General features: G+C 66.5%; 2 long non-coding RNA genes across 3 annotated transcripts; one reads left to right on the top strand and one right to left on the bottom strand.

Annotated features, from left to right (window-relative positions):
- Positions 1-13,117: 13,117 nt before the first annotated feature.
- On the bottom strand, positions 13,118-14,319 carry LOC144316929 (uncharacterized). Of its 2 annotated transcripts, none has more exons than XR_013382744.1 (3): positions 14,158-14,319; positions 13,477-13,576; positions 13,118-13,374 (listed from the first exon to the last, which is right to left on the bottom strand). It is a non-coding gene; the product is annotated as an uncharacterized LOC144316929 (long non-coding RNA). The 2 variants fall into 2 exon arrangements; XR_013382745.1 differs by lacking the exon at positions 14,158-14,319 and adding an exon at positions 13,937-14,032.
- On the top strand, positions 13,827-18,356 carry LOC144316930 (uncharacterized). Its single transcript, XR_013382746.1, has 2 exons — positions 13,827-14,321; positions 15,473-18,356. It is a non-coding gene; the product is annotated as an uncharacterized LOC144316930 (long non-coding RNA).
- Positions 18,357-19,218: the final 862 nt, after the last annotated feature.

Genomic DNA, 19,218 nt, shown 5'->3' with positions numbered 1-19,218 from the left:
GCGCCCCAGCCAAGCGCCCAGCATCACACCTCATTAGTCTGCCGCCCGCGCACGGCCCCTCCTGCCAGCCGCTGCCTCGGCTGCCAAAACACAATCTGTCCCGCCGCCGGGCCAGGCGCCCTCCCCGCCCCCAGCCCGCGTCCCCACAGCTTCCACGGTGCCTGCGGCTGGACTTTGGCAGCCCCCAGAGGGCCCTTAATCCGCTTTTCCCTCCGAGGGGGAATTCTTCCGAGCAATCCGCCTTTGTGCCGCAGCTCCCGGGGGCACAGCTCCCGCCAGGCTTCCCCCGGCTGCGGTGCCCTGGGGCGCGCCCCCTCGGCCCACAAGCGGCTGTGCCCCTGCCCCGGGCGCCAGGCACCGAGTGGGCGCGGAGGCGGCGCTGCGGGGTGGGAGGGTCCGGGGTCCGCGCCTCCGCCCGTCGGGTGAGTCGGGGGTCTGAGCCTCTGCCTTTCAGGGTGAGTCCAGGTCTGCGCCTCTGCCCGTCGGGGTCAGTCCGGGTCCACGCCTCTGCCCGTCGGGGTGAGTCCGGGTCTGAGCCTCGCCCGTCGGGGTGAGTCCGGGTCCACGCCTCTGCCCGTCGGGGTGAGTCCGGGTCTGCGCCTCCGCCCGTCGGGGTGAGTCCGGGTCTGAGCCTCTGCCCATCGGGGTGAGTCCGGGTCCACGCCTCTGCCCGTCGGGGTGAGTCCGGGTCCGCGCCTCTGCCCGTCGGGTGAGTCCGGGTCCACGCCTCTGCCCGTCGGGGTGAGTCCGGGTCTGCGCCTCTGCCTGTCGGGGTCAGTCCGGGTCTGAGCCTCTGCCCGTCGGGGTGAGTCCAGGTCTGCGCCTCCGCCCGTCGGGTGAGTCCAGGTCTGAGCCTCCGCCCGTCGGGGTGAGTCCGGGTCTGCACCTCTGCCCGTCTGGTGAGTCCAGGTCTGAGCCTCTGCCTGTTGGGGTGAGTCCGGGTCTGCGCCTCTGCCTGTCGGGGTCAGTCCGGGTCTGAGCCTCTGCCCGTCGGGGTGAGTCTGGGTCTGCGCCTCTGCCCGTCGGGTGAGTCCAGGTCTGAGCCTCTGCCTGTCGGGGTGAGTCCGGGTCTGCGCCTCTGCCTGTCGGGGTCAGTCCGGGTCTGAGCCTCTGCCCGTCGGGGTGAGTCCAGGTCTGCGCCTCCGCCCGTCGGGTTTGTCCAGGTCTGAGCCTCCGCCCGTCGGGGTGAGTCCGGGTCTGCACCTCTGCCCGTCGGGTGAGTCCGGGTCTGAGCCTCTGCCTTTCGGGGTGAGTCTGGGTCCGCGCCTCTGCCCGTCCGGGTCAGTCCGGGTCCACGCCTCTGCCCGTCGGGGTGAGTCCGGGTCTGCGCCTCTGCCCGTCGGCTGAGTCCGGGTCTGAGCCTCCGCCCGTCGGGGTGAGTCCGGGTCTGAGCCTCTGCCTGTCGGGGTGAGTCCGGGTCCGCGCCTCTGCCCGTCGGGGTCAGTCCGGGTCCGCGCCTCTGCCCGTCGGGTCAGTCCGGGTCCACGCCTCTGCCCGTCGGCGTGAGTCCGGGTCTGAGCCTCGCCCGTCGGGGTGAGTCCGGGTCCACGCCTCAGCCCGTCAGGGTGAGTCCGGGTCGGCGCCTCTGCCCATCGGGTGAGTCCGGGTCCACGCCTCTGCCCGTCGGGGTGAGTCCGGGTCTGCGCCTCTGCCCGTCGGGGTCAGTCCGGGTCCACGCCTCTCCCCGTCGGGGTGAGTCCGGGTCTGAGCCTCGCCCGTCGGGGTGAGTCCGGGTCCACGCCTCTGCCCGTCGGGGTGAGTCCGGGTCCACGCCTCAGCCCGTCGGGGTGAGTCCGGGTCCACGCCTCTGCCCGTCGGGGTGAGTCCGGGTCTGCGCCTCTGCCCGTCGGGGTGAGTCCGGGTCTGAGCCTCTGCCTTTCGGGGTGAGTCTGGGTCCGCGCCTCTGCCCGTCGGGGTCAGTCCGGGTCCACGCCTCTGCCCGTCGGGGTGAGTCCGGGTCTGCGCCTCTGCCCGTCGGCTGAGTCCGGGTCTGAGCCTCCGCCCGTCGGGGTGAGTCCGGGTCTGAGCCTCTGCCTGTCGGGGTCAGTCCGGGTCCGCGCCTCTGCCCGTCGGGGTGAGTCCAGGTCTGCGCCTCCGCCCGTCGGGTGAGTCCAGGTCTGAGCCTCCGCCCATCGGGGTGAGTCCGGGTCTGCACCTCTGCCCGTCGGGTGAGTCCGGGTCTGAGCCTCCGCCTTTCGGGGTGAGTCCGGGTCCGCGCCTCTGCCCGTCGGGGTGAGTCCGGGTCCGCGCCTCTGCCCGTCGGGGTCAGTCCGGGTCCACGCCTCTGCCCGTCGGGGTGAGTCCGGGTCTGAGCCTCGCCCGTCGGGATGAGTCCGGGTCCACGCCTCTGCCCGTCGGGGTGAGTCCGGGTCCACGCCTCTGCCCGTCGGGGTGAGTCCGGGTCCACGCCTCTGCCCGTCGGGGTGAGTCCGGGTCGGCGCCTCTGCCCATCGGGTGAGTCCGGGTCCACGCCTCTGCCCGTCGGGGTGAGTCCGGGTCTGCGCCTCTGCCCGTCGGGGTCAGTCCGGGTCCACGCCTCTGCCCGTTGGGGTGAGTCCGGGTCTGAGCCTCGCCCGTCGGGGTGAGTCCGGGTCCACGCCTCTGCCCGTTGGGGTGAGTCCGGGTCCACGCCTCTGCCCGTCGGGGTGAGTCCGGGTCTGCGCCTCTGCCCATCGGGTGAGTCCGGGTCCACGCCTCTGCCCGTCGGGGTGAGTCCGGGTCTGCGCCTCTGCCCGTCGGGGTCAGTCTGGGTCTGAGCCTCCGCCTTTCGAGGTGAGTCCGGGTCTGCGCCTCTGCCCGTCGGGTGAGTCCAGGTCTGAGCCTCTGCCCGTCGGGGTGAGTCCGGGTCTGCGCCTCTGCCCGTCGGGTGAGTCCAGGTCTGAGCCTCTGCCCGTCGGGGTGAGTCCGGGTCTGCGCCTCTGCCCGTCGGGGTCAATCCGGGTCTGAGCCTCCACCTTTCGGGGTGAGTCCGGGTCTGCGCCTCTGCCCGTCGGGGTCAGTCCGGGTCCACGCCTCTGCCCGTCGGGGTGAGTCCGGGTCTGCGCCTCTGCCCGTCGGCTGAGTCCGGGTCTGAGCCTCCGCCCGTCGGGGTGAGTCCGGGTCTGCGCCTCTGCCTGTCGGGGTCAGTCCGGGTCCACGCCTCTGCCCGTCGGGGTGAGTCCGGGTCTGCGCCTCTGCCCGTCGGGGTCAGTCTGGGTCTGAGCCTCTGCCTTTCGGGGTGAGTCCGGGTCTGCGCCTCTGCCCGTCGGGTGAGTCCAGGTCTGAGCCTCTGCCCGTCGGGGTGAGTCCGGGTCTGCGCCTCTGCCCGTCGGGGTCAATCCGGGTCTGAGCCTCTGCCTTTCGGGGTGAGTCCGGGTCTGCGCCTCTGCCCGTCGGGTGACTCCAGGTCTGAGCCTCTGCCCGTCGGGGTGAGTCCGGGTCTGCGCCTCTGCCCGTCGGGTGAGTCCAGGTCTGAGCCTCTGCCTGTCGGGGTGAGTCCGGGTCTGCGCCTCTGCCCGTCGGGGTCAATCCGGGTCTGAGCCTCCACCTTTCGGGGTGAGTCCGGGTCTGCGCCTCTGCCCGTCGGGTGAGTCCAGGTCTGAGCCTCTGCCTGTCGGGGTGAGTCCGGGTCTGCGCCTCTGCCTGTCGGGGTCAGTCCGGGTCTGAGCCTCTGCCCGTCGGGGTGAGTCCAGGTCTGCGCCTCCGCCCGTCGGGTGAGTCCAGGTCTGAGCCTCCGCCCGTCGGGGTGAGTCCGGGTCTGCACCTCTGCCCGTCGGGTGAGTCCAGGTCTGAGCCTCTGCCTGTTGGGGTGAGTCCGGGTCTGCGCCTCTGCCTGTCGGGGTCAGTCCGGGTCTGAGCCTCTGCCCGTCGGGGTGAGTCCAGGTCTGCGCCTCCGCCCGTCGGGTGAGTCCAGGTCTGAGCCTCCGCCCGTCGGGGTGAGTCCGGGTCTGCACCTCTGCCCGTCGGGTGAGTCCGGGTCTGCGCCTCTGCCTGTCGGGGTCAGTCCGGGTCTGAGCCTCTGCCCGTCGGGGTGAGTCTGGGTCTGCGCCTCTGCCCGTCGGGTGAGTCCAGGTCTGAGCCTCTGCCTGTCGGGGTGAGTCCGGGTCTGCGCCTCTGCCTGTCGGGGTCAGTCCGGGTCTGAGCCTCTGCCCGTTGGGGTGAGTCCAGGTCTGCGCCTCCGCCCGTCGGGTGAGTCCAGGTCTGAGCCTCCGCCCGTCGGGGTGAGTCCGGGTCTGCACCTCTGCCCGTCGGGTGAGTCCGGGTCTGAGCCTCTGCCTGTCGGGGTGAGTCCGGGTCCGCGCCTCTGCCCGTCGGGGTCAGTCCGGGTCCGCGCCTCTGCCCGTCGGGTCAGTCCGGGTCCACGCCTCTGCCCGTCGGCGTGAGTCCGGGTCTGAGCCTCGCCCGTCGGGGTGAGTCCGGGTCCACGCCTCAGCCCGTCAGGGTGAGTCCGGGTCCACGCCTCTGCCCGTCGGGGTGAGTCCGGGTCGGCGCCTCTGCCCATCGGGTGAGTCCGGGTCCACGCCTCTGCCCGTCGGGGTGAGTCCGGGTCTGCGCCTCTGCCCGTCGGGGTCAGTCCGGGTCCACGCCTCTCCCCGTTGGGGTGAGTCCGGGTCTGAGCCTCGCCCGTCGGGGTGAGTCCGGGTCCACGCCTCTGCCCGTCGGGGTGAGTCCGGGTCCACGCCTCAGCCCGTCGGGGTGAGTCCGGGTCCACGCCTCTGCCCGTCGGGGTGAGTCCGGGTCTGCGCCTCTGCCCGTCGGGGTGAGTCCGGGTCTGAGCCTCTGCCTTTCGGGGTGAGTCTGGGTCCGCGCCTCTGCCCGTCGGGGTCAGTCCGGGTCCACGCCTCTGCCCGTCGGGGTGAGTCCGGGTCTGCGCCTCTGCCCGTCGGCTGAGTCCGGGTCTGAGCCTCCGCCCGTCGGGGTGAGTCCGGGTCTGAGCCTCTGCCTGTCGGGGTCAGTCCGGGTCCGCGCCTCTGCCCGTCGGGGTGAGTCCAGGTCTGCGCCTCCGCCCGTCGGGTGAGTCCAGGTCTGAGCCTCCGCCCATCGGGGTGAGTCCGGGTCTGCACCTCTGCCCGTCGGGTGAGTCCGGGTCTGAGCCTCCGCCTTTCGGGGTGAGTCCGGGTCCGCGCCTCTGCCCGTCGGGGTGAGTCCGGGTCCGCGCCTCTGCCCGTCGGGGTCAGTCCGGGTCCACGCCTCTGCCCGTCGGGGTGAGTCCGGGTCTGAGCCTCGCCCGTCGGGGTGAGTCCGGGTCCACGCCTCTGCCCGTCGGGGTGAGTCCGGGTCCACGCCTCTGCCCGTCGGGGTGAGTCCGGGTCTGCGCCTCTGCCCGTCGGGGTCAGTCCGGGTCCACGCCTCTGCCCGTTGGGGTGAGTCCGGGTCTGAGCCTCGCCCGTCGGGGTGAGTCCGGGTCCACGCCTCTGCCCGTTGGGGTGAGTCCGGGTCCACGCCTCAGCCCGTCGGGGTGAGTCCGGGTCCACGCCTCTGCCCGTCGGGGTGAGTCCGGGTCTGCGCCTCTGCCCATCGGGTGAGTCCGGGTCCACGCCTCTGCCCGTCGGGGTGAGTCCGGGTCTGCGCCTCTGCCCGTCGGGGTCAGTCTGGGTCTGAGCCTCCGCCTTTCGAGGTGAGTCCGGGTCTGCGCCTCTGCCCGTCGGGTGAGTCCAGGTCTGAGCCTCTGCCCGTCGGGGTGAGTCCGGGTCTGCGCCTCTGCCCGTCGGGTGAGTCCAGGTCTGAGCCTCTGCCCGTCGGGGTGAGTCCGGGTCTGCGCCTCTGCCCGTCGGGGTCAATCCGGGTCTGAGCCTCCACCTTTCGGGGTGAGTCCGGGTCTGCGCCTCTGCCCGTCGGGGTCAGTCCGGGTCCACGCCTCTGCCCGTCGGGGTGAGTCCGGGTCTGCGCCTCTGCCCGTCGGCTGAGTCCGGGTCTGAGCCTCCGCCCGTCGGGGTGAGTCCGGGTCTGCGCCTCTGCCTGTCGGGGTCAGTCCGGGTCCACGCCTCTGCCCGTCGGGGTGAGTCCGGGTCTGCGCCTCTGCCCATCGGGGTCAGTCTGGGTCTGAGCCTCTGCCTTTCGGGGTGAGTCCGGGTCTGCGCCTCTGCCCGTCGGGTGAGTCCAGGTCTGAGCCTCTGCCCGTCGGGGTGAGTCCGGGTCTGCGCCTCTGCCCGTCGGGGTCAATCCGGGTCTGAGCCTCTGCCTTTCGGGGTGAGTCCGGGTCTGCGCCTCTGCCCGTCGGGTGACTCCAGGTCTGAGCCTCTGCCCGTCGGGGTGAGTCCGGGTCTGCGCCTCTGCCCGTCGGGTGAGTCCAGGTCTGAGCCTCTGCCTGTCGGGGTGAGTCCGGGTCTGCGCCTCTGCCCGTCGGGGTCAATCCGGGTCTGAGCCTCCACCTTTCGGGGTGAGTCCGGGTCTGCGCCTCTGCCCGTCGGGTGAGTCCAGGTCTGAGCCTCTGCCTGTCGGGGTGAGTCCGGGTCTGCGCCTCTGCCTGTCGGGGTCAGTCCGGGTCTGAGCCTCTGCCCGTCGGGGTGAGTCCAGGTCTGCGCCTCCGCCCGTCGGGTGAGTCCAGGTCTGAGCCTCCGCCCGTCGGGGTGAGTCCGGGTCTGCACCTCTGCCCGTCGGGTGAGTCCAGGTCTGAGCCTCTGCCTGTTGGGGTGAGTCCGGGTCTGCGCCTCTGCCTGTCGGGGTCAGTCCGGGTCTGAGCCTCTGCCCGTCGGGGTGAGTCCAGGTCTGCGCCTCCGCCCGTCGGGTGAGTCCAGGTCTGAGCCTCCGCCCGTCGGGGTGAGTCCGGGTCTGCACCTCTGCCCGTCGGGTGAGTCCGGGTCTGCGCCTCTGCCTGTCGGGGTCAGTCCGGGTCTGAGCCTCTGCCCGTCGGGGTGAGTCTGGGTCTGCGCCTCTGCCCGTCGGGTGAGTCCAGGTCTGAGCCTCTGCCTGTCGGGGTGAGTCCGGGTCTGCGCCTCTGCCTGTCGGGGTCAGTCCGGGTCTGAGCCTCTGCCCGTCGGGGTGAGTCCAGGTCTGCGCCTCCGCCCGTCGGGTGAGTCCAGGTCTGAGCCTCCGCCCGTCGGGGTGAGTCCGGGTCTGCACCTCTGCCCGTCGGGTGAGTCCGGGTCTGAGCCTCCGCCTTTCGGGGTGAGTCCGGGTCCGCGCCTCTGCCCGTCGGGGTCAGTCCGGGTCCGCGCCTCTGCCCGTCGGGGTGAGTCCGGGTCCACGCCTCTGCCCGTCGGGGTGAGTCCGGGTCCGCGCCTCTGCCCGTCGGGTGAGTCCGGGTCCACGCCTCTGCCCGTCGGGGTGAGTCCGGGTCTGCGCCTCTGCCCGTCGGGGTCAGTCTGGGTCTGAGCCTCCGCCTTTCGGGGTGAGTCCGGGTCTGCGCCTCTGCCCGTCGGGTGAGTCCAGGTCTGAGCCTCTGCCCGTCGGGGTGAGTCCGGGTCTGCGCCTCTGCCTGTCGGGGTCAATCCGGGTCTGAGCCTCCGCCTTTCGGGGTGAGTCCGGGTCTGCGCCTCTGCCCGTCGGATGAGTCCGGGTCTGAGCCTCTGCCTGTCGGGGTGAGTCCGGGTCTGCGCCTCTGCCTGTCGGGGTCAGTCCGGGTCTGAGCCTCTGCCCGTCGGGGTGAGTCCGGGTCTGAGCCTCTGCCTTTCGGGGTGAGTCCGGGTCTGCGCCTCTGCCCGTCGGGTGAGTCCGGGTCTGAGCCTCCGCCTTTCGGGGTGAGTCCGGGTCCGCGCCTCTGCCCGTCGGGGTCAGTCCGGGTCCGCGCCTCTGCCTGTCGGGGTCAGTCCGGGTCCACGCCTCTGCCCGTCGGGGTGAGTCCGGGTCTGAGCCTCGCCCGTCGGGGTGAGTCCGGGTCCACGCCTCTGCCCGTCGGGGTGAGTCCGGGTCCACGCCTCAGCCCGTCGGGGTGAGTCCGGGTCCGCGCCTCTGCCCGTCGGGGTGAGTCCGGGTCCGCGCCTCTGCCCATCGGGTGAGTCCGGGTCCACGCCTCTGCCCGTCGGGGTGAGTCCGGGTCCGCGCCTCTGCCCGTCTGGGTCAGTCTGGGTCTGAGCCTCCGCCTTTCGGGGTGAGTCCGGGTCTGCGCCTCTGCCCGTCGGGTGAGTCCAGGTCTGAGCCTCTGCCCGTCGGGGTGAGTCCGGGTCTGCGCCTCTGCCTGTCGGGGTCAATCCGGGTCTGAGCCTCCGCCTTTCGGGGTGAGTCCGGGTTGCGCCTCTGCCCGTCGGGTGAGTCCGGGTCTGAGCCTCTGCCTGTCGAGGTGAGTCCGGGTCTGCGCCTCTGCCTGTCGGGGTCAGTCCGGGTCTGAGCCTCTGCCCGTCGGGGTGAGTCCGGGTCTGAGCCTCTGCCTTTCGGGGTGAGTCTGGGTCCGCGCCTCTGCCCGTCGGGGTCAGTCCGGGTCCACGCCTCTGCCCGTCGGGGTGAGTCCGGGTCTGCGCCTCTGCCCATCGGCTGAGTCCGGTTCTGAGCCTCCGCCCGTCGGGGTGAGTCCGGGTCTGCGCCTCTGCCTGTCGGGGTCAGTCCGGGTCCGCGCCTCTGCCCGTCGGGGTGAGTCCAGGTCTGCGCCTCCGCCCGTCGGGTGAGTCCAGGTCTGAGCCTCCGCCCGTCGGGGTGAGTCCGGGTCTGCACCTCTGCCCGTCGGGTGAGTCCGGGTCTGCACCTCTGCCCGTCGGGTGAGTCCGGGTCTGAGCCTCCGCCTTTCGGGGTGAGTCTGGGTCTGCGCCTCTGCCCGTCGGGGTCAGTCCGGGTCTGCGCCTCTGCCCGTCGGCTGAGTCCGGGTCTGAGCCTCTGCCCGTCGGGGTGAGTCCAGGTCTGCGCCTCTGCCCGTCGGGGTCAGTTCGGGTCTGAGCCTCCACCCGTCGGGTTCAGTCCGGGTCCACGCCTCTGCCCGTCGGGTGAGTCCAGGTCTGAGCCTCCGCCTTTCGGTTTGAGTCCGGTTCTGCGCCTCTGCCCTTCGGGTGAGTCCGGGTCTGAGCCTCTGCCCGTCGGGGTGAGTCCGGGTCTGCGCCTCCGCCCGTCGGGGTCAGTCTGGGTCCGAGCCTCCATCCGTCAGGGAACCCGGCCGCGGAGGCCTGTGCTGGGAGCAGCACGTTTCGGGGCAGCGAGGAGCCGGCGGGAGGCTGCGGGACGTCGTCCGGGGGCAGGGGTGTCACAGGCCCCCCTGGTCCCCCTCCCCCTGGGAGCTCAGTCGGGCCCCGCCGCGCTTCCGACGGAACCTCCGTCCTGCCCAAGGGGAGGCCGCGTGTGCCGTGGGGGAGTCGCCGCACCCAGGGCCGGGCTGTCGGCCGCCCACGCCCCCTTCGGAACCGCGGTTTGTGCAGCTCGAGGCGGGAGGGCCGTGTGCTCCGGGCCTGCGCCCCTGAAGCAGGGCAGCGTCACTGCCCCCTGGAGACACCGCGGCCCCTGGGGACCCACTGCCACGGGGGTGGGGAGGAGGGGCTCGAACACCCCCGGGGGCAGGGGACCCCGCGCGGAGGCCTGTAGGCTACAACCTGTGGCTGTGCGCCCCGTGTTGTGGGGAACCTGGCTCACGCCCCCCACCTCGCCCCTGCCCCGGGGCCCCCACCACCTTCCTGGGGCCTCCTGGGCCCTCGGGTCCTCAGGTTTCTTGCCCGAGCGCGCCCTGCCTGCCCCCAGCTCCGCTGACCTCCGCCCTCACCACCCAGAGCTGCAGCCAGATCGGCTGTGTCCACCTGCCAGTTGCCTTTGAGTGAAATTTCCACGCTGCCCCTGAAGCCTTCGGGCAGCTGAGTGCCCACTGCGCCCACCACAGCATCACAGCCGCCCTCCCGTGGGTGGTGGCCCCAAGGGGACGCATAGCTCAGGGGCAGGAAGGGGGTGGACAGTCTGCACGGGGAGCCCTGTGCTAGGCGCCCCCGGAGCGTGACCCCGGCCGCATGCGCCCCACAGGAGATGCCACCTGCGTGGGCAGCGGCGGGGTGTTGCCTTGCAGAAGTGGCTCATCTGTCCCCGCGTGCCCTGTGGAGGCCCATGCATGAGGCCCACGCGCAACACCCACCAAGGCTAAGGGGCAGGGCGTGAGCCCCGCGGGACGCCGCCCCGAGATGACCTTGCGCCTTGCAGCAGGGTGCATGTCCCTTTGCCTCTGCCCGGTTCACCCTTGCAGATGAGAGAAGTAGCGGGCGGCCCGGAGGCCACATCAGGGCAGGGGCCGGTCAGACCCTGGGCCTGTCCCACCTCCGCAGCACTCTTTCCCGGGGCCTGAGGGCAAATCCTGCCCCCCACGCAGTGCTCCATGCCAGGCAGCCACATTCTCTCCGTGGGCAGGTCCTTACGGTTAGAAACGCAGTGGCTGACACGTCTGAAAAGTCAGCAGGTGCCCAGCGGGAACGTGGATGGGGAGTCCATCCGTCCCCTGGGCTCCCAGGATCCCGAGAGCCACTCGGCCGGGTGCCACGGCCAGGGATCCAGGCGGGGGTCCTGCCCCCAGGGACGAGCTCCTGGTCCCCAAGCTGCAGGCTCCTTACCTACAAGACAGGGATGAAAACTGTTTTGTGTCACTCCTGTGCTCAGACAGGCAGCGACTCCACGCAGTACACGGTCCAAGTGGGGACCCCCCGCGCCCCCTCCAGCCCCCGACTGCCCAAGCCTGCAAACCTTGAAGACACCAGTCCCTCCCACAGACCACTGGCCGGTGGCCCTCGGGCGGGGCCCAGAAACGGGACTGGGACTGACAGGTGGTGTGGCCTGGGGATGAGCCTGGAGCGCCAGCCTGCGGGGTGCAGTGGCGGCCAGAGCGGAGCCTGGGGTCGGGAAGCGGCGGGGCCTGGGCAGCTGCTGTTGGACGAGGGGCCTTAGATCGTGGGCTGAAGTGGGGGGCAAGCTGCTCACAACATGGGCCTGGGGCTCCCGACCTGGGAGGACCTGCCGGCCGGCTGCTGGGAGGGCGGTGCGGAGCCGGGCCTGGGAAAGGGAGCAGGGCCCGGGGTGGCTGCGAGCTGCGAGCCCAGCGCGGCCTCCACACGATCGGAACCATCAGAAACAGTCTGAGCACAAAGAGGTTCAAGCTCAGGACCGCAAGGCTCCCCCAGGGCTGGCGTTCCCTGTCCACGCGGGTGGGTGCTCGCAGTGTGGCCGCGGCTACGGGCATCAGATATTCTGAGTATCCGCCTGGGTTTGGTTAGTCTCCTGCGTCGCCGGGTTGATGCCCACGGAGCGGCCACAGGATCTGGTTCAGGGTGTGCGGGCGCTTCGCCGACCTCCAGGCCCCGGCGAGAGCTCAGGGTCGGACCAGGCGGCGATCCGGGCCAGGCCTGTTCACCTGCCGGGGCCCCTGGCGCCCCCAGCACAGCCCGCACTGCTCCCTCCGTGCCCGCTGCAGACACCGGGCTTGAACCCGCGCCGTCTAGAGGGTCTAGAGGACTCCCAGGACGCCTTCCTAGCTTGGCTTCCTGGTGAAGGCGAGGGGGGTCGGGCGGGTCAGCGGCCAGCCCCCCGTGACCGCCTGCGCCCGGGGAGCACTTCCGTCGGGAGGTTACTTTTTAAGCTGTTTGGAAGGAATGCTTCAGACGGAGTATTAGTGCTTGTTGGGCGTGTGCGTTAAGTGTCCTCTCCTGTTCTGGTTCACAGAAGTGGTTTGACAAGGTCCTGTTTGCACCTGTTTGCACCTCTGATGCCCTCATGCAGTCGTCAAAGTGGGAACCAGCGTTTGCACACAAACTGTTCACTTTACCGGGTCGGATTTATTCGTCTGCTGGGGGACATGTTTTGTGTATTTTAAAATAACTTTCCCTCTGTGATCTTAAAGATGTTTCCCTATATTTACTTCCAAAATCTCCCAAAATTAACATTTTGCTTTTTCCTTTTATGGCTTTATTCCCCCAGGAATGTATAAACAAGTCTGAGGAATATAATTTCATCACAGCCGACTTGCCCAGCGTCTACTTTTATAAAGTAGACACACCGTGATCTTTATCACGCGTACCTGTGCAAGTGTGCGCTGCAGAGGCGTTAAATACACTCACAACATTGTGTGACCGTCACCATGTCGTCCCCCAGACCCGTTTCCTCGTCTGCACTGTAACTCTGTCCCTGTTAAACGCTGACCCCCGACCTCCCCTCTGCCTTCCATCTCCGGGAGTTTGCTGTTCCGGGCGCCTCGCACACAGGCTGTCCCACGCACCTGTCCTGCGCCTGCTTGTCGTGCTGAGCACCACGGGTTCAAGGGCCACCGATGTGGTACCGTCCCATCTTCCTTCCCTTGTGGGGCGGGATACTCCCTCCCCATAGGTCGTGGTCATGCTGTTCGTCGGGTCGCCTGCTGACGGACCTTTGGGTTGCTTCCCTCTTGCGAAAAATGCTGCCGTGAGCATCTGTGCACACGCACCTGTGCGAGTCCCCGCTCTCAGGCATCCTGGGCCTACCTCGGGACGTGGGACTGTGGGTCAGACCATAATTCTGTGTTTTATTTTTTGAGGAGCCATAGGCTCACTGCCACACTGCTTTGCATTCCTGCCCACAGTGCACGAAGGCTCCAAGTTCTCCACATCCTCTCCAACATTTGTTTTCTCTCCTAAAAAAACTGTCTGCTAGCCATCCTGGCCGGGGTGGAGCAGTACGTCACCGGGGTCTTCGTTTGCGGTTCCCTGATGACTAATGATGGGGAGTAGCTTTGTGTGCTTGTTGGTCCTTTGTACGTCTTCTTTGGAGAAATCGTTCAAGTCCTCTGCCCATGTTTTAATTTTCTTGTTTGTTTCTGTTCAGTTGTAGGAGTTCTTTATATACTCTGGATACTAATCCCTTATCAGATATGTTTATAGATATATTCTTCCGTTTTGTAGGTTGTCTCTTTGCTTTCTTGGTAGTGTCCTTTGAGGAACAAAAGTGATTATTTTTGTCATAATTTATTTGTTTTTCCTTTCATTGCCTGTGCTTTTAAAAAAAATTTTATTTATTTTTATTGCCTGTGCTTTTTAAAATCTTTTATTTTTATTTTATTTTTTATAGCCTCTGCTTTTGATGTCATCTCAGAGGTTACCTTTTCACAGTGCTTTCTTCCTGTAGTCCTGGCCCTTGCTGTGTCGTATGCCCACATTCCGGAAACGTGTGCCCGTTTCTGGTTCTCCGCCAAGTCCTTGCGCCACCTGCTGTGGCTGCAGGGCAGGCCCGACGCCACAGGGCTGGCACCACCGCCTTCCCTGTCCTCCCTCCTCCTCTCACCTGTTCTTTGCTGTTCTTCGGGTTTGTGCTAATGACATTCAGGATCAGCTCGTCAGGTTCCGTAATAAATCTTATGAGAATCCTGGTCGGAATGGCATTTATTTATTTATTTATTTATTTATTTATTTATTTATTTATGTATTGAGAGGGAGAGAGGAGGGTCACAGGGAGAGGGAGACAGAATCGCAAGCAGACTCTGTGCTGAGCGCGGAGCTCGACACGGGGCTCCATGTCACGACCTCCAGATCACGACTGGACCTGAAACCAAGAAGCGGGTGCTCAACCGACGGCACCCCCTGGGGGGCCCCCAGAACGACATCTACCTCGTAGGCCCTTAAGGCGGAGAATTGCTAGACTCACAACACTAGTCCTCGCGTCCATAAACGCAGCGTGACACCGTGCTCTGCTCCAACCTGCTTCGTATGCTCCGCGGTGTCTGGACTCCACGTCCCCAAAGATCCTGTGATCGGAACCGTCAGAAACAGTCTGAGCACAAAGAGGTTCAAGCTCAGGACCGCAAGGCTGAGCAGACTTGTTATTTGCAGACTCACTGAGATTTTAAAAATATCTTGCTACTGCTCATGATATATTCTTTTTCCTATTACATCTAATAATTGGTAACTAGTGGTTATAAGAATGCTACTAGTTCTGGTAAATAGATCTTAATGACTTCCTCCTCGCTTGTCCTCTGTTTCAATTTCTCTTAAAATTCACCCTAACATCTTAACATGCATATAATTTCATTTTTAACAAATGAGAATCTGTTCAGTATTCCTATCGTTCCAAACAGGAAAAAGATTTTGGCATTTAAACTACGTACATTTAAACATGAAGTTAGTTTCCCTCCTTCCCCTCTAATCCCCCTCACTATTTCTTCTCTTCCCCGGATGAGTGAGACCATGTGATGACTGTCCTCCCACGACTTCCCTCACTCAGCGTCATGCCCTCCAGTTCCACCCACGTCAAAGCCCACGCTGGGTGCTCGTCCTTCCTGACGGCTGAGCGATACCCCACTGTAGCTATAGGACCAGTCTTCTGTACCCGTCATCTGTCGAAGGACACTGAGGCTCCTTCCACGGTTTCCTCTCGTTCTTAAATGACGTTTGATGGAGCGTAACACCCAGGCTCATGTTGGTTTCCTCTCCCCTCTGGTGACGTCAGTGCGGTGTCCCTCCTGGCAGCTGACAAGTGTGCAGAGCTTCTAGGTGCTGTCTTCTCGCCCAGGGGTGGCTAGGAGCTGCCCTCTGTGCGACTGCGGGGGTGGACATGGGGGTGCACGGGGGGTACACGGGGGTGCATGGGGGCGCAAGAGGGTGAACGTGGGGGTGCACGGGGGGGCACACGGGGAGTGGACGTGAGGCACACGGAGGCTGAGGTGGGGGTGCACAGGGGGTGGACGTGGGGGCGCATGAGGGGGCTCATGGAGGGCGCACGGTGGGGGGTACACGGGGGGATGGGCATGGGGGCACATGGGGAGCACATGGGGGCGGGGGGTAGACATGGGGGTGCATGGGGGGCTCCTGGGGGGGCACACGGGGTGATGGATGTGGGGGCGCATGGGGGGTGCACGAGAGCGCATGGGGGGGCAGATGCGGGGGCACATGGGGTGCACACGGGGGGGTGGACGTGGGGTCGCATTGGGGGGCACACGGGGGGTGGACGTGGGGGCACACAGCGGGCTCATGGGGGTGGATGTGGGGGTGCATGGGGGGCACATGGGTGAATGTGGGGGCACACGGGGGGCGCACGGGGGCATACGGGGGGCGGAGGTGGGGTGCAAGGGGGTGGATGTGGGAGCACATGGGTGGTTGGATGGGAGTGCATGGGGAGCACATGGGGGCAAGGGGGGCAGACATGGGGGCACATGGGGGGCTCCCAGGGGGGACATGGGGGATGGGCGTGGGAATGCATAGGGAGCGCATTGGGAGGGGCATGGGGGGGCGGACGTGGGGGCGCATGGGGGGTGCACGGGGAGCGCACAGGGGGCAGACGTGGGGGCACCTGGGGCACGCATAGGGGGTTGGACATGGGGGCACACGGGGGAGTGCATGGGGGTGCAGCCACACTTCCTCCTGCGAGCTTGAGCCCTTGGCCTCTAGTTTGTGAAAACGCTGAGCTGTTTGTCCGTCGAGGCCTGGTCCCCACGAGCCCCACGGGTGGGCGCCCGTAACCGTTGGAAGCCCCAGTGAAAGCTCTTCTTGTCCTCAGGACCGTCTGAAGCAGCAGAGGCTCCCCTGCGATCCGTCTGCGGCTCCTCCCATCTTAAAAATCTTAAAAATGTCAAATTTCTGACTGTGCATCTTCATGTCCCCCGATTTTTAGAACCTCTGTTTTCCGTCACTGATTCTGTTTTCAGAATGGATGCTGTTTCTTCGTGTCCTCCCAAACTTGCGTATTTTACGGTGTCTCCCGCCTTCCCTACGACCCGTTTCCCCGGAGAGACCGTGGCCTTCCAGCCATGCGTGCGCGGCCGTGACTGTGCAACTGAGGACGTTTCCACCGCGACCGGGGCTCGAGGTTCGCGGCCAAGCCCGCCCTGTGGAGGCCCTTCTGCCCCCAGGGCCTGGCTCCCGCCGCTGCCCGCCCAGGGCCTCTCCTCCCAGGGGGCCACATTGCCTCTCCTGTCCCTCAGGCGGAAATTTCCGGAAGGGAGGGATTTCCTGGCCTGTCCCTGTCCATTGGTTTCTCTCCTCCATGGATCCTCGGCCCCTGGGGTCGTAGAGCTCGTCCCAGGGGCATCAGTCTCCACACTTCATTTCTTTGGTTCCTGTGGGGTGAAGACCCCTTAGCGTGGTGCTGGGGTCTGGGATGTGCATTAGGTCTCTGATGAGAGACAGACGTGTCTTCTGTGGTCAGGAGGGGACTTCTGGAGAGGGTGGGGGTGCGTTGCCCGGTGAGACGACAGCCTGGTGGGGTCCATCCCACCCCTGACCTCGTGGGGTGGGCCAGGGGCTGGGGGTGGGGTCCAGGCCCCAGTGGCTGACGCTGCCGTTGGACAGGCCTGTGGGATGAAGCCTCCAGGAAAACCCAGAGGACGGGTGTGTGAACAGGTGGGCCCTGGGGAGAGTGGCCCGTGGAGAGGGAGCAGAAGCTCCGCACCCCTTGCGTGCCTGCCCACGCGTGTCCCCCATGCGGCTGCTCCCCTGGCCTGCTCTGTCACAGAGATCTCGGAGCCGCTCTAGTGCTTGGCCCCAAGGGGCTGGGGAGCCTCTGATCTACAGCTGATGGGGCCAGAAGCGCAGACGGCAGCAGGGCTGGAGACTGGCCTCTCTGGGGGGCAGGCGGTGGGGCCGAGCCCCCAGCCCGGGGTCTGACTCTACGCGGCCCGTGGTGTCAGAGCTGAGTTGAGCTGCAGGGCCCGCAGCTGGTGTCTGGGCACGTCCCCCACTGGGCAATGAGTGCAGAACCCCAATACGTAGCTTTCCTGTCGCAGCCATGTCGGGGGTTGCGGGGATCTGAAAATCAGGGCCTCCCTCCGCGGCATCCCCGTGGGCTGCGGCATTTTACCATTACACATTCATTCCTGCAGCTTGTGCGTTGTGCAGCGGCCATCCTTCCTCAAATGCAGGTGAGCGCGGAAGGATCGCTCCCCACGGGGAGGGCCTCTCCCGGCCGCGGGTCCTGGGGATGCCACTGCCGCGCCACGAGGCTCATCTGCGTCCAGAGGCTCTGTGTGCACGAAACACACCAGATTTTGAAGACATATGTGGAAAAAGACAGTGAAATATCTCATCAATAATCATGTTGTATTGATTGCATGTCGAAATGACAGAATTCTGGATGGAGTCTTTGGCTAAAGTGGATTTCCCCATTTCTTCTAATTTTTGGACGTGGCTCTGGTCGTGTCTGTGTTGGGGGCGCGGGTCCAGACGCGAAGCCCCGTGGGGCTGCGGGCTCGGGGAGCACAGGGGCCAGCGGGGCCCCGCCGGCCGTGCACCTGCTCCCGAGGGCCCGGCTCACATCCCATCCCACGTCGGCCACCCGTGGGGCAGCAGGTGCCACGCGCCGGGCCCTGGGCCTCCCGGTCTCTGTGCCCCGCCACGTCCTTGCATGAACACCGCAGACGATTAAGCTGTGATTTTGCTCTGGTCTTTCACGGTGTGGTGGCCACGAGCCGCGCCGCCTCCTCCGTTTCCAAGGGAAGGGCGAAGCGTCTTCCTCCCGGCGAGGCCGTGGTCATTAGGGACCCAGAGAGCACTTCCTGCAGGGCCTTAATCCTGGGGCCTCCGGTCCTGTTATGATTCACTCACTGGACGGTTGAAAGGCCCGGATTCAAAGGGAGCGCGAACCTTTGCCCCCCGGGAACAAAGGCCAGAGATTAGCTCCGTGTTATCCATCAGCGCTGCCGGGGAGCCCACGCCTTCACCTGCGGAGGCCTTCGTTAGCGCCTCCCAAGCAACCAAAGGTCAGTCCGGGCCGCGGTTTTGTCCGAGTCCCAGATGGGAGCCCCGAATTACCTCCAAACTCGGCCTCAAAGCACCGGAGATGGAGCGCGGATTAGCGTCTTAATCCAGCAGCGAGGCCGGGCGCCTGCCCTGCGGCGGGGCTGCGGTGGGTTTGGGGCCTCCACGCACAGACCTTGGGGGCCTGGGGGCGTCCTCACGGGCTCTGCCCGCAGGCCTAGGGGACCACGCCACCTGTCGGGAGGCAGGTGCTCTCTGTCTGCCAGGCCCTGGTCACAGGCTCCCCTGCTGCCCGGTGGGGCGGCCGGGGTGGCAGGAGGGGAGCCCGTCTCCCCGCGCCCAGCACCCACCCCTCTGCCTGTGAGGCCTCAGCCCCTCTTTGCCTGTGGAGCCCCGGGGGCTGCTCGTGGAGGCCGAGCGGGCGGCGACTGCCGTCGGAGGGGCCGGTCCCCGAGGCTGGCGCTGGCGGGACAGGCCAGAGGGACTGCAGTGGCCGCAGCCGCAAGCTTCCCGCCGGCTGCACCTGGGACCCCACTGTGGCTCCTCCACGGTCTTCGCTGTCTCCAAGCACAGGTTGGACCACTCGCCTTCCGCCCTGGGCGGCCCGGGCCCAGTTGCCACCCGCCGGTCCCTTCACTGCCTACAGCAGACCTGCTGCCGCCGCAGGGACGCCCGGCTCCCCGGCTGTGTGCCTGGGAAGCCCCTGCCCTGAGCTGCCCTGGCTGCTGTGCCGGTGTGTGCCCTTGGGCCCGGGGCGCAGCCGTGGCCTCAGAACGGAAGCTGTAGCGAACAGGAAGCTGCAAGGTGTTTGGATTAAAAAAATCTATAGAAAACTCAGTGGAAATGCTGGATGATCTTTCTTTCTTTCCTTCTTTCTTCCCTTCTTTCTTTTTTTTTTCTTTCTTTCAAAAGATTTTATTTATCTATGAGAGACGCAGAGAGAGAGAGAGAGAGAGGCAGAGACACAGGCAGAGGGAGAAGCAGGCTCCATGCAGGGAGCCCGATGTGGGACTCGATCCTGGGACCCTGGGATCCTGCCCCGAGCCGAAGGCAGATGCTCAACCACTGAGCCCCCCGGGCATCCCTGGACGGTCTGTCTATTCTGAACGGGAAATGACATGAAAGCTGCTGTCACCTGAGCAGGCAGGGATGTGAAGCTGAGAATATGCAGAAGTGCTGTTTATTTGCACACACAGATTCTCTCCCTTCTGGCCTCCTCCCCTCTGTCCTCCCCTCCTGCCTCCCCTCTGACCTCCTCTTCTGCCTCCCCTTCAGCCTCCCCTCCGGCCTCCTCCCCTCTCTGCTTCCCCTCCTGCCTCCCCTCCCTGCCTCCCCTCTGGCCTCCCCTCCGGCCTCCGGATCAGGGAGCCGCCGCCTGCACAGGGCCCAGCGCTGTCCTGGTCTTCCCATCTGCTCCCGGCTTGGACTCCAGCTCACAGACCTGGCTCCAGACCCACCTCCCCGCTGGGTGGCCCGTGTCCCCATTTCTCCAGGCGCACAGGGCCCCCCGCCCGAGAGATCCAGGTCTCGTTCATGTTTTCGGCACAGACACTGCGGCACGGGGAGCACTGCTCCATCTTTCGGTCTGACCCTCGAGCCAGGTCCACACGCTGAGGGCAGGAGAGGCAGGCGGGCGGTCAGGCGGGATCTGACCCTGTCCCGGGAGCTCATGCACATGGAGGCCTGCAGAGAAGGGAGC

The sequence above is a fragment of the Canis aureus genome, chromosome 7 (assembly GCF_053574225.1).
Source record: "Canis aureus isolate CA01 chromosome 7, VMU_Caureus_v.1.0, whole genome shotgun sequence".
NCBI classification, from domain to species: domain Eukaryota; kingdom Metazoa; phylum Chordata; class Mammalia; order Carnivora; family Canidae; genus Canis; species Canis aureus.
This window is presented reverse-complemented; position numbering and strand designations above follow the sequence as displayed.